Below are 16,293 nucleotides of genomic sequence, written 5' to 3' on the forward strand. Positions count from 1 at the left end.
TGAAGCACTCTTTCTGTAGAAAATGCAAGTGGAGATTCGGAGCGCTAAGAGGGTAATAGTGGAAAAAGGAATGTCTCCAAATATAAACTACACAGAATCATTCTGTGAAACTTCTTTCTGATCTGTGCATTCAGCTAACAGTGTTAAACCATACTTTTGATTGAGCAGATCTGAACACTCTTTCTGTAGAAAATGCAACTGGACATTTGGAGCGCTAAGAGAGTAGTAGTGGAAAAAGGAATATATTCATATATAAACTACACAGAAGCATTCTGTGAAACTTCTTTCTGATCTGAGCATTCAGCTAACAGAGTTAAACCATACTTTTGATTGAGCAGTTTTGAAACACTCTGTCTGTAGAAAATGCAACTGGACATTCGTAGCGCTAATTGGGTAATAGTGGAAAAAAGAATATGTTCAAATATAAACTACACAGAAGCATTGTATGAAACTTCTTTCTGTTCTGTGCATTCAACTAACAGAGTTGAACCTTACTTTTGATTGAGCCTTTCTGAAACACTCTTTCTGTAGAAACTGCAATTGGACATTCTGAGCGCTAAGAGGCCTATATTGGGAAAAATAATATCTTCAAATAAAAACTACACAGAAGCATTGTGTGAAACTTATTTCTGATATGTTCATTAAGCTAACAGAGTTAAACCATACTTTTGATTGCGCAGTTCTGAACACTCTTTCTGTAGAAAATGCAAGTGGACATTCGGAGCGCTAAGAGGGTAATAGTGGAAAATGGAATATATTCAAATATAAACTACACAGTAGCATTCTGTGAAAATTCTTTCTGTTCTGTGCATTCAACTAACAGAGTTGAACCTCACTTTTGATTGAGCCGTTCTGAAACACTCTTTCTGTAGGAACTGCAATTGGACATGCTAAGCGCTAAGAGGCCTACATTGGGAAAAAGAATATCTTCAAATAAAAACTACACAGATGCATTCTGTGAAACTTATTTCTGATCTGTAAATTCAGTTAACAGAGATAAAACATATTTTTGATTGAGCAGTTATGAAACACTCTTTTTGTAGAAAATGAAAGTGGAGATTCGGAGCGCTAAGAGGGTAATAGTGGAAAAAGGAATGTCTTCAATTATAAACTACACAGAATCATTCGGTGAAATTTCTTTCTGATCTGTGCATTCAGCTAACAGAGTTAAACCATACTTTTGATTGAGCAGATGTGAACACTCTTTCTGTAGAAAATGCAACTGGACATTTGGAGCGCTAAGAGCGTAGTTGTGGAAAAAGGAATATATTCAAATATAAACTACACAGAAGCATTCTGTGAAACTTCTTTCTGATCTGAGCATTCAGCTAACAGAGTTAAACCATACTTTTGATTGAGCAGTTTTGAAACACTCTGTATGTAGAAAATGCAACTGGACATTCGTAGCGCTAAGTGGGTAATAGTGGAAAAAAGAATATGTTCAAATATAAACTACACAGAAGCATTGTATGAAATTTCTTTCTGTTCTGTGCATTGAACTAACAGAGTTGAACCTTACTTTTGATTGAGCCGTTCTGAAACACTCTTTCTGTAGAAACTGCAATTGGACATTCTGAGCGCTAAGAGGCCTATATTGGGAAAAAGAATGTCTACAAATAAAAACTACACAGAAGAATTGTGTGAAACTTCTTTCTGTTCTGTTTGTTCAACTAAAAGAGTTGAACCTTAGTTTTGATTGAGCCGTTCTGAAACACTCTTTCTGTAGAAAATGCAAGTGGAGATTCGGAGCGCTAAGAGGGTAATAGTGGAAAAAGGAATGTCTCCAAATATAAACTACACAGAATCATTCTGTGAAACTTCTTTCTGATCTGTGCATTCAGCTAACAGATTTAAACCATACTTTTGATTGAGCAGATCTGAACTCTCTTTCTGTAGAAAATGCAAATGGAACTTTGGAGCGCTAAGAGAGTAGTAGTGGAAAAAGGAATATATTCAAATATAAACTACACAGAAGCATTCTGTGAAACTTCTTTCTGATCTGAGAATTCAGCTAACAGAGTTAAACCATACTTTTGATTGAGCAGTTTTGAAACACTCTGTCTGTAGAAAATGCAACTGGACATTCGTAGCGCTAAGTGGGTAATAGTGGAAAAAAGAATATGTTCAAATATAATCTACACAGAAGCATTGTATGAAACTTCTTTCTGTTCTGTGCATTCAACTAACAGAGTTGAACCTTACTTTTGATTGAGCCTTTCTGAAACACTCTTTCTGTAGAAACTGCAATTGGACATTCTGAGCGCTAAGAGGCCTATATTGGGAAAAATAATATCTTCAAATAAAAACTACACAGAAGCATTGTGTGAAACTTATTTCTGATATGTTCATTAAGCTAACAGAGTTAAACCATACTTTTGATTGCGCAGTTCTGAACACTCTTTCTGTAGAAAATGCAAGTGGACATTCGGAGCGCTAAGAGGGTAATAGTGGAAAAAGGAATATATTCAAATATAAACTACACAGTAGCATTCTGTGAAAATTCTTTCTGTTCTGTGCATTCAACTAACAGAGTTGAACCTTACTTTTGATTGAGCCGTTCTGAAACACTCTTTCTGTAGAAACTGCAATTGGACATGCTAAGCGCTAAGAGGCCTACATTGGGAAAAAGAATATCTTCAAATAAAAACTACACAGATGCATTCTGTGAAACTTATTTCTGATCTGTAAATTCAGTTAACAGAGATAAAACATATTTTTGATTGAGCAGTTATGAAACACTCTTTTTGTAGAAAATGCAAGTGGAGATTCGGAGCGCTAAGAGGGTAATAGTGGAAAAAGGAATGTCTTCAAATATAAACTACACAGAATCATTCGGTGAAACTTCTTTCTGATCTGTGCATTCAGCTAACAGATTTAAACCATACTTTTGATTGAGCAGATCTGAACACTCTTTCTGTAGAAAATGCAACTGGACATTTGGAGCGCTAAGAGCGTAGTAGTGGAAAAAGGAATATATTCAAATATAAACTACACAGAAGCATTCTGTGAAACTTCTTTCTGATCTGAGCATTCAGCTAACAGAGTTAAACCATACTTTTGATTGAGCAGTTTTGAAAGACTCTGTCTGTAGAAAATGCAACTGGACATTCGTAGCGCTAAGTGGGTAATAGTGGAAAAAAGAATATGTTCAAATATAAACTACACAGAAGCATTGTATGAAACTTCTTTCTGTTCTGTGCATTCAACTAACAGAGTTGAACCTTACTTTTGATTGAGCCGTTCTGAAACACTCTTTCTGTAGAAACTGCAATTGGACATTCTGAGCGCTAAGAGGCCTATATTGGGAAAAAGAATGTCTACAAATAAAAACTACACAGAAGAATTGTGTGAAACTTCTTTCTGTTCTGTTTGTTCAACTAAAAGAGTTGAACCTTAGTTTTGATTGAGCCGTTCTGAAACACACTTTCTGTAGAAACTGCAAGTGGAGTTTCGGAGCGCTAAGAGGGTAATAGTGGAAAAAGTAATGTCTCCAAATATAAACTACACAGAATCATTCTGTGAAACTTCTTTCTGATCTGTGCATTCAGCTAACAGAGTTAAACCATACTTTTGATTGAGCAGATCTGAACACTCTTTCTGTAGAAAATGCAACTGGACTTTTGGAGCGCTAAGAGAGTAGTAGTGGAAAAAGGAATATATTCAAATATAAACTACACAGAAGCATTCTGTGAAACTTCTTTCTGATCTGAGCATTCAGCTAACAGAGTTAAACCATACTTTTGATTGAGCAGTTTTGAAACACTCTGTCTGTAGAAAATGCAACTGGATATTCGTAGCGCTAAGTGGGTAATAGTGGAAAAAAGAATATGTTCAAATATAAACTACACAGAAGCATTGTATGAAACTTCTTTCTGTTCTGTGCATTCAACTAAAAGAGTTGAACCTTACTTTTGATTGAGCCTTTCTGAAACACTCTTTCTGTAGAAAGTGCAATTGGACATTCTGAGCGCTAAGAGGCCTATATTGGGAAAAATAATATCTTCAAATAAAAACTACACAGAAGCATTGTGTGAAACGTATTTCTGATATGTTCATTAAGCTAACAGAGTTAAACCATACTTTTGATTGCGCAGTTCTGAACACTCTTTCTGTAGAAAATGCAAGTGGGCATTCGGAGCGCTAAGAGGGTAATAGTGGAAAAAGGAATGTCTTCAAATATAAACTACACAGAATCATTCGGTGAAACTTCTTTCTGATCTGTGCATTCAGCTAACAGAGTTAAACCATACTTTTGATTGAGCAGATCTGAACACTCTTTCTGTAGAAAATGCAACTGGACATTTGGAGCGCTAAGAGCGTAGTAGTGGAAAAAGGAATATATTCAAATATAAACTACACAGAAGCATTCTGTGAAACTTTTTTCTGATCTGAGCATTCAGTTAACAGAGTTAAACCATACTTTTGATTGAGCAGTTTTGAAACACTCTGTCTGTAGAAAATGCAACTGGACATTCGTAGCGCTAAGTGGGTAATAGTGGAAAAAAGAATATGTTCAAATATAAACTACACAGAAGCATTGTATGAAACTTCTTTCTGTTCTGTTCATTCAACTAACAGAGTTGAACCTTACTTTTGATTGAGCCTTTCTGAAACACTCTTTCTGTAGAAACTGCAATTGGACATTCTGAGCGCTAAGAGGCCTATATTGGGAAAAAGAATGTCTACAAATAAAAACGACACAGAAGAATTGTGTGAAACTTCTTTCTGTTCTGTTTGTTCAACTAAAAGAGTTGAACCTTAGTTTTGATTGAGCCTTTCTGAAACACTCTTTCTGTAGAAAATGCAAGTGGAGATTCGGAGCGCTAAGAGGGTAACAGTGGAAAAAGGAATGTCTCCAAATATAAACTACACAGAATCATTCTGTGAAACTTCTTTCTGACCTTTGCATTCAGCTAACAGAGTTAAACCATTCTTTTGATTGAGCAGATCTGAACTCTCTTTCTGTAGAAAATGCAACTGGACATTTGGAGCGCTAAGAGAGTAGTAGTGGAAAAAGGAATATATTCAAATATAAACTACACAGAAGCATTCTGTGAAACTTCTTTCTGATCTGAGCATTCAGCTAACAGAGTTAAACCATACTTTTGATTGAGCAGTTTTGAAACACTCTGTCTGTAGAAAATGCAACTGGACATTCGTAGCGCTAAGTGGGTAATAGTGGAAAAAAGAATATGTTCAAATATAAACTACACAGAAGCATTGTATGAAACTTCTTTCTGTTCTGTGCATTCAACTAACATAGTTGAACCTTACTTTTGATTGAGCCTTTCTGAAACACTCTTTCTGTAGAAACTGCAATTGGACATTCTGAGCGCTAAGAGGCCTATATTGGGAAAAATTATATCTTCAAATAAAAACTACACAGAAGCATTGTGTGAAACTTATTTCTGATATGTTCATTAAGCTAACAGAGTTAAACCATACTTTTGATTGCGCAGTTCTGAACACTCTTTCTGTAGAAAATGCAAGTGGACATTCGGAGCGCTAAGAGGCTAATAGTGGAAAAAGGAATATATTCAAATATAAACTACACAGTAGCATTCTGTGAAAATTCTTTCTGTTCTGTGCATTCAACTAACAGAGTTGAACCTTACTTTTGATTGAGCCGATCTGAAACACTCTTTCTGTAGAAACTGCAATTCGACATGCTAAGCGCTAAGAGGCCTACATTTTGAAAAAGAATATCTTCAAATAAAAACTACACAGATGCATTCTGTGAAACTTATTTCTGATCTGTAAATTCACTTAACAGAGATAAAACATATTTTTGATTGAGCAGTTATGAAACACTCTTTTTGTAGAAAATGCAAGTGGAGATTCGGAGCGCTAAGAGGGTAATAGTGGAAAAAGGAATGTCTTCAAATATAAACTACACAGAATCATTCGGTGAAACTTCTTTCTGATCTGTGCATTCAGCTAACAGAGTTAAACCATACTTTTGATTGAGCAGATCTGAACTCTCTTTCTGTAGAAAATGCAACTGGACATTTGGAGCGCTAAGAGCGTAGTAGTGGAAAAAGGAATATATTCAAATATAAACTACACAGAAGCATTCTGTGAAACTTCTTTCTGATCTGAGCATTCAGCTAACAGAGTTAAACCATACTTTTGATTGAGCAGTTTTGAAACACTCTGTCTGTAGAAAATGCAACTGGACATTCGTAGCGCTAAGTGGGTAATAGTGGAAAAAAGAATATGTTCAAATATAAACTACACAGAAGCATTGTATGAAACTTCTTTCTGTTCTGTGCATTCAACTAACAGGGTTGAACCTTACTTTTGATTGAGCCGTTCTGAAACACTCTTTCTGTAGAAACTGCAATTGGACATTCTGAGCGCTAAGAGGCCTATATTCGGAAAAAGAATGTCTACAAATAAAAACTACACAGAAGAATTGTGTGAAACTTCTTTCTGTTCTGTTTGTTCAACTAAAAGTGTTGAACCTTAGTTTTGATTGAGCCGTTCTGAAACACACTTTCTGTAGAAAATTCAAGTGGAGATTCGGAGCGCTAAGTGGGTAATAGTGGAAAAAGGAATGTCTCCAAATATAAACTACACAGAATCATTCTGTGAAACTTCTTTCTGATCTGTGCATTCAGCTAACAGAGTTAAACCATACTTTTGATTGATCAGATCTGAACTCTCTTTCTGTAGAAAATGCAACTGGACATTTGGAGCGCTAAGAGAGTAGTAGTGGAAAAAGGAATATATTCAAATATAAACTACACAGAAGCATTCTGTGAAACTTCTTTCTGATCTGAGCATTCAGCTAACAGAGTTAAACCATACTTTTGATTGAGCAGTTTTGAAACACTCTGTCTGTAGAAAATGCACCTGGACATTCGTAGCGCTAAGTGGGTAATAGTGGAAAAAAGAATATGTTCAAATATAAACTACACAGAAGCATTGTATGAAACTTCTTTCTGTTCTGTGCATTCAACTAACAGAGTTGAACCTTACTTTTGATTGAGCCTTTCTGAAACACTCTTTCTGTAGAAACTGCAATTGGACATTCTGAGCGCTAAGAGGCCTCTATTGGGAAAAATAATATCTTCAAATAAAAACTACACAGAAGCATTGTGTGAAACTTATTTCTGATATGTTCATTAAGCTAACAGAGTTAAACCATACTTTTGATTGCGCAGTTCTGAACACTCTTTCTGTAGAAAATGCAAGTGGACATTCGGAGCGCTAAGAGGGTAATAGTGGAAAAAGGAATATATTCAAATATAAACTACACAGTAGCATTCTGTGAAAATTCTTTCTGTTCTGTGCATTCAACTAACAGAGTTGAACCTTAATTTTGATTGAGCCGTTCTGAAACACTCTTTCTGTAGAAAATGCAATTGGACATGCTAAGCGCTAAGAGGCCTACATTGGGAAAAAGAATATCTTCAAATAAAAACTACACAGATGCATTCTGTGAAACTTATTTCTGATCTGTAAATTCAGTTAACAGAGATAAAACATATTTTTGATTGAGCAGTTATGAAACACTCTTTTTGTAGAAAATGCAAGTGGAGATTCGGAGCGCTAAGAGGGTAATAGTGGAAAAAAGAATGTCTTCAAATATAAACTACACAGAATCATTCGGTGAAACTTCTTTCTGATCTGTGCATTCAGCTAACAGAGTTAAACCATACTTTTGATTGAGCAGATCTGAACACTCTTTCTGTAGAAAATGCAACTGGACATTTGGAGCGCTAAGAGCGTAGTAGTGGAAAAAGGAATATATTCAAATATAAACTACACAGAAGCATTCTGTGAAACTTCTTTCTGATCAGAGCATTCAGCTAACAGAGTTAAACCATACTTTTGATTGAGCAGTTTTGAAACACGCTGTCTGTAGAAAATGCAACTGGACATTCGTAGCGCTAAGTGGGTAATAGTGGAAAAAAGAATATGTTCAAATATAAACTACACAGAAGCATTGTATGAAACTTCTTTCTGTTCTGTGCATTCAACTAACAGAGTTGAACCTTACTTTTGATTGAGCCTTTCTGAAACACTCTTTCTGTAGAAACTGCAATTTGACATTCTGAGCGCTAAGAGGCCTCTATTGGGAAAAATAATATCTTCAAATAAAAACTACACAGAAGCATTGTGTGAAACTTATTTCTGATATGTTCATTAAGCTAACAGAGTTAAACCATACTTTTGATTGCGCAGTTCTGAACACTCTTTCTGTAGAAAATGCAAGTGGACATTCGGAGCGCTAAGAGGGTAATAGTGGAAAAAGGAATATATTCAAATATAAACTACACAGTAGCATTCTGTGAAAATTCTTTCTGTTCTGTGCCTTCAACTAACAGAGTTGAACCTTACTTTTGATTGAGCCGTTCTGAAACACTCTTTCTGTAGAAACTGCAATTGGACATGCTAAGCGCTAAGAGGCCTACATTGGGAAAAAGAATATCTTCAAATAAAAACTACACAGATGCATTCTGTGAAACTTATTTCTGATCTGTAAATTCAGTTAACAGAGATAAAACATATTTTTGATTGAGCAGTTATGAAACACTCTTTTTGTAGAAAATGCAAGTGGAGATTCGGAGCGCTAAGAGGATAATAGTGGAAAAAGGAATGTCTTCAAATATAAACTACACAGAATCATTCGGTGAAACTTCTTTCTCATCTGTGCATTCAGCTAACAGAGTTAAACCATACTTTTGATTGAGCAGATCTGAACACTCTTTCTGTAGAAAATGCAACTGGACATTTGGAGCGCTAAGAGCGTAGTAGTGGAAAAAGGAATATATTCAAATATAAACTACACAGAAGCATTCTGTGAAACTTCTTTCTGATCTGAGCATTCAGCTAACAGAGTTAAACCATACTTTTGATTGAGCAGTTTTGAAACACTCTGTCTGTAGAAAATGCAACTGGACATTCGTAGCGCTAAGTGGGTAATAGTGGAAAAAAGAATATGTTCAAATATAAACTACACAGAAGCATTGTATGAAACTTCTTTCTGTTCTGTGCATTCAACTAACAGGGTTGAACCTTACTTTTGATTGAGCCGTTCTGAAACACTCTTTCTGTAGAAACTGCAATTGGACATTCTGAGCGCTAAGAGGCCTATATTCGGAAAAAGAATGTCTACAAATAAAAACTACACAGAAGAATTGTGTGAAACATCTTTCTGTTCTGTTTGTTCAACTAAAAGTGTTGAACCTTAGTTTTGATTGAGCCGTTCTGAAACACACTTTCTGTAGAAAATTCAAGTGGAGATTCGGAGCGCTAAGTGGGTAATAGTGGAAAAAGGAATGTCTCCAAATATAAACTACACAGAATCATTCTGTGAAACTTCTTTCTGATCTGTGCATTCAGCTAACAGAGTTAAACCATACTTTTGATTGATCAGATCTGAACTCTCTTTCTGTAGAAAATGCAACTGGACATTTGGAGCGCTAAGAGAGTAGTAGTGGAAAAAGGAATATATTCAAATATAAACTACACAGAAGCATTCTGTGAAACTTCTTTCTGATCTGAGCATTCAGCTAACAGAGTTAAACCATACTTTTGATTGAGCAGTTTTGAAACACTCTGTCTGTAGAAAATGCACCTGGACATTCGTAGCGCTAAGTGGGTAATAGTGGAAAAAAGAATATGTTCAAATATAAACTACACAGAAGCATTGTATGAAACTTCTTTCTGTTCTGTGCATTCAACTAACAGAGTTGAACCTTACTTTTGATTGAGCCTTTCTGAAACACTCTTTCTGTAGAAACTGCAATTGGACATTCTGAGCGCTAAGAGGCCTCTATTGGGAAAAATAATATCTTCAAATAAAAACTACACAGAAGCATTGTGTGAAACTTATTTCTGATATGTTCATTAAGCTAACAGAGTTAAACCATACTTTTGATTGCGCAGTTCTGAACACTCTTTCTGTAGAAAATGCAAGTGGACATTCGGAGCGCTAAGAGGGTAATAGTGGAAAAAGGAATATATTCAAATATAAACTACACAGTAGCATTCTGTGAAAATTCTTTCTGTTCTGTGCATTCAACTAACAGAGTTGAACCTTAATTTTGATTGAGCCGTTCTGAAACACTCTTTCTGTAGAAAATGCAATTGGACATGCTAAGCGCTAAGAGGCCTACATTGGGAAAAAGAATATCTTCAAATAAAAACTACACAGATGCATTCTGTGAAACTTATTTCTGATCTGTAAATTCAGTTAACAGAGATAAAACATATTTTTGATTGAGCAGTTATGAAACACTCTTTTTGTAGAAAATGCAAGTGGAGATTCGGAGCGCTAAGAGGGTAATAGTGGAAAAAAGAATGTCTTCAAATATAAACTACACAGAATCATTCGGTGAAACTTCTTTCTGATCTGTGCATTCAGCTAACAGAGTTAAACCATACTTTTGATTGAGCAGATCTGAACACTCTTTCTGTAGAAAATGCAACTGGACATTTGGAGCGCTAAGAGCGTAGTAGTGGAAAAAGGAATATATTCAAATATAAACTACACAGAAGCATTCTGTGAAACTTCTTTCTGATCAGAGCATTCAGCTAACAGAGTTAAACCATACTTTTGATTGAGCAGTTTTGAAACACTCTGTCTGTAGAAAATGCAACTGGACATTCGTAGCGCTAAGTGGGTAATAGTGGAAAAAAGAATATGTTCAAATATAAACTACACAGAAGCATTGTATGAAACTTCTTTCTGTTCTGTGCATTCAACTAACAGAGTTGAACCATACTTTTGATTGAGCCGTTCTGAAACACTCTTTCTGTAGAAACTGCAATTGGACATTCTGAGCGCTAAGAGGCCTATATTGGGAAAAAGAATGTCTACAAATAAAAACTACACAGAAGAGTTGTGTGAAACTTGTTTCTGTTCTGTTTGTTCAACTAAAAGAGTTGAACCTTAGTTTTGATTGAGCCGTTCTGAAACACACTTTCTGTAGAAAATGCAAGTGGAGATTCGGAGCGCTAAGAGGGTAATAGTGGAAAAAGGAATGCCTCCAAATATAAACTACACAGAATCATTCTGTGAAACTTCTTTCTGATCTGTGCATTCAGCTAACAGAGTTAAACCATACTTTTGATTGAGCAGATCTGAACACTCTTTCTGTAGAAAATGCAACTGGACATTTGGAGCGCTAAGAGAGTAGTAGTGGAAAAAGGAATATATTCAAATATAAACTACACAGAAGCATTCTGTGAAACTTCTTTCTGATCTGAGCATTCAGCTAACAGAGTTAAACCATACTTTTGATTGAGCAGTTTTGAAACACTCTGTCTGTAGAAAATGCAACTGGACATTCGTAGCGCTAAGTGGGTAATAGTGGAAAAAAGAATATGTTCAAATATAAACTACACAGAAGCATTGTATGAAACTTCTTTCTGTTCTGTGCATTCAACTAACAGAGTTGAACCTTTCTTTTGATTGAGCCTTTCTGAAACACTCTTTCTGTAGAAACTGCAATTGGACATTCTGAGCGCTAAGAGGCCTATATTGGGAAAAATAATATCTTCAAATAAAAACTACACAGAAGCATTGTGTGAAACTTATTTCTGATATGTTCATTAAGCTAACAGAGTTAAACCATACTTTTGATTGCGCAGTTCTGAACACTCTTTCTGTAGAAAATGCAAGTGGACATTCGGAGCGCTAAGAGTGTAATAGTGGAAAAAGGAATATGTTCAAATATAAACTACACAGTAGCATTCTGTGAAAATTCTTTCTGTTCTGTGCATTCAACTAACAGAGTTGAACCTTACTTTTGATTGAGCCGTTCTGAAACACTCTTTCTGTAGAAACTGCAATTGGACATGCTAAGCGCTAAGAGGCCTACATTGGGAAAAAGAATATCTTCAAATAAAAACTACACAGATGCATTCTGTGAAACTTATTTCTGATCTGTAAATTCAGTTAACAGAGATAAAACATATTTTTGATTGAGCAGTTATGAAACACTCTTTTTGTAGAAAATGCAAGTGGAGATTCGTAGCGCTAAGAGGGTAATAGTGGAAAAAGTAATGTCTTCAAATATAAACTACACAGAATCATTCGGTGAAACTTCTTTCTGATCTGTGCATTCAGCTAACAGAGTTAAACCATACTTTTGATTGAGCAGATCTGAACACTCTTTCTGTAGAAAATGCAACTGGACATTTGGAGCGCTAAGAGCGTAGTAGTGGAAAAAGGAATATATTCAAATATAAACTACACAGAAGCATTCTGTGAAACTTCTTTCTGATCTGAGCATTCAGCTAACAGAGTTAAACCATACTTTTGATTGAGCAGTTTTGAAACACTCTGTCTGTAGAAAATGCAACTGGACATTCGTAGCGCTAAGTGGGTAATAGTGGAAAAAAGAATATGTTCAAATATAAACTACACAAAAGCATTGTATGAAACTTCTTTCTGTTCTGTGCATTCAACTAACAGAGTTGAACCTTACTTTTGATTGAGCCGTTCTGAAACACTCTTTCTGTAGAAACTGCAATTGGACATTCTGAGCGCTAAGAGGCCTATATTGGGAAAAAGAATGTCTACAAATAAAAACTACAAAGAAGAATTATGTGAAACTTCTTTCTGTTCTGTTTGTTCAACTAAAAGAGTTGAACCTTAGTTTTGATTGAGCCGTTCTGAAACACTCTTTCTGTAGAAAATGCAAGTGGAGATTCGGAGCGCTAAGAGGGTAATAGTGGAAAAAGGAATGTCTCCAAATATAAACTACACAGAATCATTCTGTGAAACTTCTTTCTGATCTGAGCATTCAGCTAACAGAGTTAAACCATACTTTTCATTGAGCAGATCTGAACTCTCTTTCTGTAGAAAATGCAACTGGACATTTGGAGCGCTAAGAGCGTAGTAGTGGAAAAAGGAATATATTCAAATATAAACTACACAGAAGCATTCTGTGAAACTTCTTTCTGATCTGAGCATTCAGCTAACAGAGTTAAACCATACTATTGATTGAGCAGTTTTGAAACACTCTGTCTGTAGAAAATGCAACTGGACATTCGTAGCGCTAAGTGGGTAATAGTGGAAAAAAGAATATGTTCAAATATAAACTACACAGAAGCATTGTATGAAACTTCTTTCTGTTCTGTGCATTCAACTAACAGAGTTGAACCTTACTGCTGATTGAGCCTTTCTGAAACACTCTTTCTGTAGAAACTGCAATTGGACATTTTGAGCGCTAAGAGGCCTATATTGGGAAAAATAATATCTTCAAATAAAAACTACACAGAAGCATTGTGTGAAACTTATTTCTGATATGTTCATTAAGCTAACAGAGTTAAACCATACTTTTGATTGCGCAGTTCTGAACACTCTTTCTGTAGAAAATGCAAGTGGACATTCGGAGCGCTAAGAGGGTAATAGTGGAAAAAGGAATATATTCAAATATAAACTACACAGTAGCATTCTGTGAAAACTCTTTCTGTTCTGTGCATTCAACTAACAGAGTTGAACCTTACTTTTGATTGAGCCGTTCTGAAACACTCTTTCTGTAGAAACTGCAATTGGACATGCTAAGCACTAAGAGGCCTACATTGGGAAAAAGAATATCTTCAAATAAAAACTACACAGATGCATTCTGTGAAACTTATTTCTGATCTGTAAATTCAGTTAACAGAGATAAAATATATTTTTGATTGAGCAGTTATGAAACACTCTTTTTGTAGAAAATGCAAGTGGAGATTCGGAGCGCTAAGAGGGTAATAGTGGAAAAAGGAATGTCTTCAAATATAAATTACACAGAATCATTCGGTGAAACTTCTTTCTGATCTGTGCATTCAGCTAACAGAGTTAAACCATACTTTTGATTGAGCAGATCTGAACACTCTTTCTGTAGAAAATGCAACTGGACATTTGGAGCGCTAAGAGCGTAGTAGTGGAAAAAGGAATATATTCAAATATAAACTACACAGAAGCATTCTGTGAAACTTCTTTCTGATCTGAGCATTCAGCTAACAGAGTTAAACCACACTTTTGATTGAGCAGTTTTGAATCACTCTGTCTGTAGAGAATGCAACTGGACGTTCGTAGCGCTAAGTGGGTAATAGTGGAAAAAGGAATATGTTCAAATATAAACTACACAGAAGCATTGTATGAAACTTCTTTCTGTTCTGTGCATTCAACTAACAGAGTTGAACCTTACTTTTGATTGAGCCGTTCTGAAACACTCTTTCTGTAGAAACTGCAATTGGACATTCTGAGCGCTAAGAGGCCTATATTGGGAAAAAGAATGTCTACAAATAAAAACTACACAGAAGAATTGTGTGAAACTTCTTTCTGTTCTGTTTGTTCAACTAAAAGAGTTGAACCTTAGTTTTGATTGAGCCGTTCTGAAACACACTTTCTGTAGAAAATGCAAGTGGAGATTCGGAGCGCTAAGAGGGTAATAGTGGAAAAAGGAATGTCTCCAAATATAAACTACACAGAATCATTCTGTGAAACTTCTTTCTGATCTGTGCATTCAGCTAACAGAGTTAAACCATACTTTTGATTGAGCAGATCTGAACACTCTTTCTGTAGAAAATGCAACTGGACATTTGGAGCGCTAAGAGCGTAGTAGTGGAAAAAGGAATATATTCAAATATAAACTACACAGAAGCATTCTGTGAAACTTCTTTCTGATCTGAGCATTCAGCTAACAGAGTTAAACCATACTTTTGATTGAGCAGTTTTGAAACACTCTGTCTGTAGAAAATGCAACTGGACATTCGTAGCGCTAAGTGGGTAATAGTGGAAAAAAGAATATGTTCAGATATAAACTACACAGAAGCATTGTATGAAACTTCTTTCTGTTCTGTGCATTCAACTAACAGAGTTGAACCTTACTTTTGATTGAGCCGTTCTGAAACACTCTTTCTGTAGAAACTGCAATTGGACATTCTGAGCGCTAAGAGGCCTATATTGGGAAAAAGAATGTCTACAAATAAAAACTACACAGAAGAATTGTGTGAAACTTCTTTCTGTTCTGTTTGTCCAACTAAAAGAGTTGAACCTTAGTTTTGATTGAGCCGTTCTGAAACACTCTTTCTGTAGAAAATGCAAGAGGAGATTCGGAGCGCTAAGAGGGTAATAGTGGAAAAAGGAATGTCTCCAAATATAAACTACACAGAATCATTCTGTGAAACTTCTTTCTGATCTGTGCATTCAGCTAACAGAGTTAAACCATACTTTTGATTGAGCAGATCTGAACACTCTTTCTGTAGAAAATGCAACTGGACATTTGGAGCGCTAAGAGAGTAGTAGTGGAAAAAGGAATATATTCAAATATAAACTACACAGAAGCATTCTGTGAAACTTCTTTCTGATCTGAGCATTCAGCTAACAGAGTTAAACCATACTTTTGATTGAGCAGTTTTGAAACACTCTGTCTGTAGAAAATGCACCTGGACATTCGTAGCGCTAAGTGGGTAATAGTGGAAAAAAGAATACGTTCAAATATAAACTACACAGAAGCATTGTATGAAACTTCTTTCTGTTCTGTGCATTCAACTAACAGAGTTGAACCTTACTTTTGATTGAGCCGTTCTGAAACACTCTTTCTGTAGAAACTGCAATTGGACATTCTGAGCGCTAAGAGGCCTATATTGGGAAAAAGAATGTCTACAAATAAAAACTACACAGAAGAATTTTGTGAAACTTCTTTTTGTTCTGTTTGTTCAACTAAAAGAGTTGAACCTTAGTTTTGATTGAGCCGTTCTGTAACAGTCTTTCTGTGGAAAATGCAAGTGGAGATTCGGAGCGCTAAGAGGGTAATAGTGGAAAAAGGAATGTCTCCAAATATAAACTACACAGAATCATTCTGTGAAACTTCTTTCTGATCTGTGCATTCAGCTAACAGAGTTAAACCATACTTTTGATTGAGCAGATCTGAACACCCTTTCTGTAGAAAATGCAACTGGACATTTGGAGCGCTAAGAGAGTAGTAGTGGAAAAAGGAATATATTCAAATATAAACTACACAGAAGCATTCTGTGAAACTTCTTTCTGATCTGAGCATTCAGCTAACAGAGTTAAACCATACGTTTGATTGAGCAGTTTTGAAACACTCTGTCTGTAGAAAATGCAACTGGACATTCGTAGCGCTAAGTGGGTAATAGTGGAAAAAAGAATATGTTCAAATATAAGCTACACAGAAGCATTGCATGAAACTTCTTTCTGTTCTGTGCATTCAACTAACAGAGTTGAAACTTACTTTTGATTGAGCCTTTCTGAAACACACTTTCTGTAGAAACTGCAATTGGACATTCTGAGCGCTAAGAGGCCTATATTGGGAAAAATAATATCTT

Source organism: Symphalangus syndactylus, chromosome 21 (assembly GCF_028878055.3).
Source record: "Symphalangus syndactylus isolate Jambi chromosome 21, NHGRI_mSymSyn1-v2.1_pri, whole genome shotgun sequence".
Lineage (NCBI taxonomy): Eukaryota > Metazoa > Chordata > Mammalia > Primates > Hylobatidae > Symphalangus > Symphalangus syndactylus.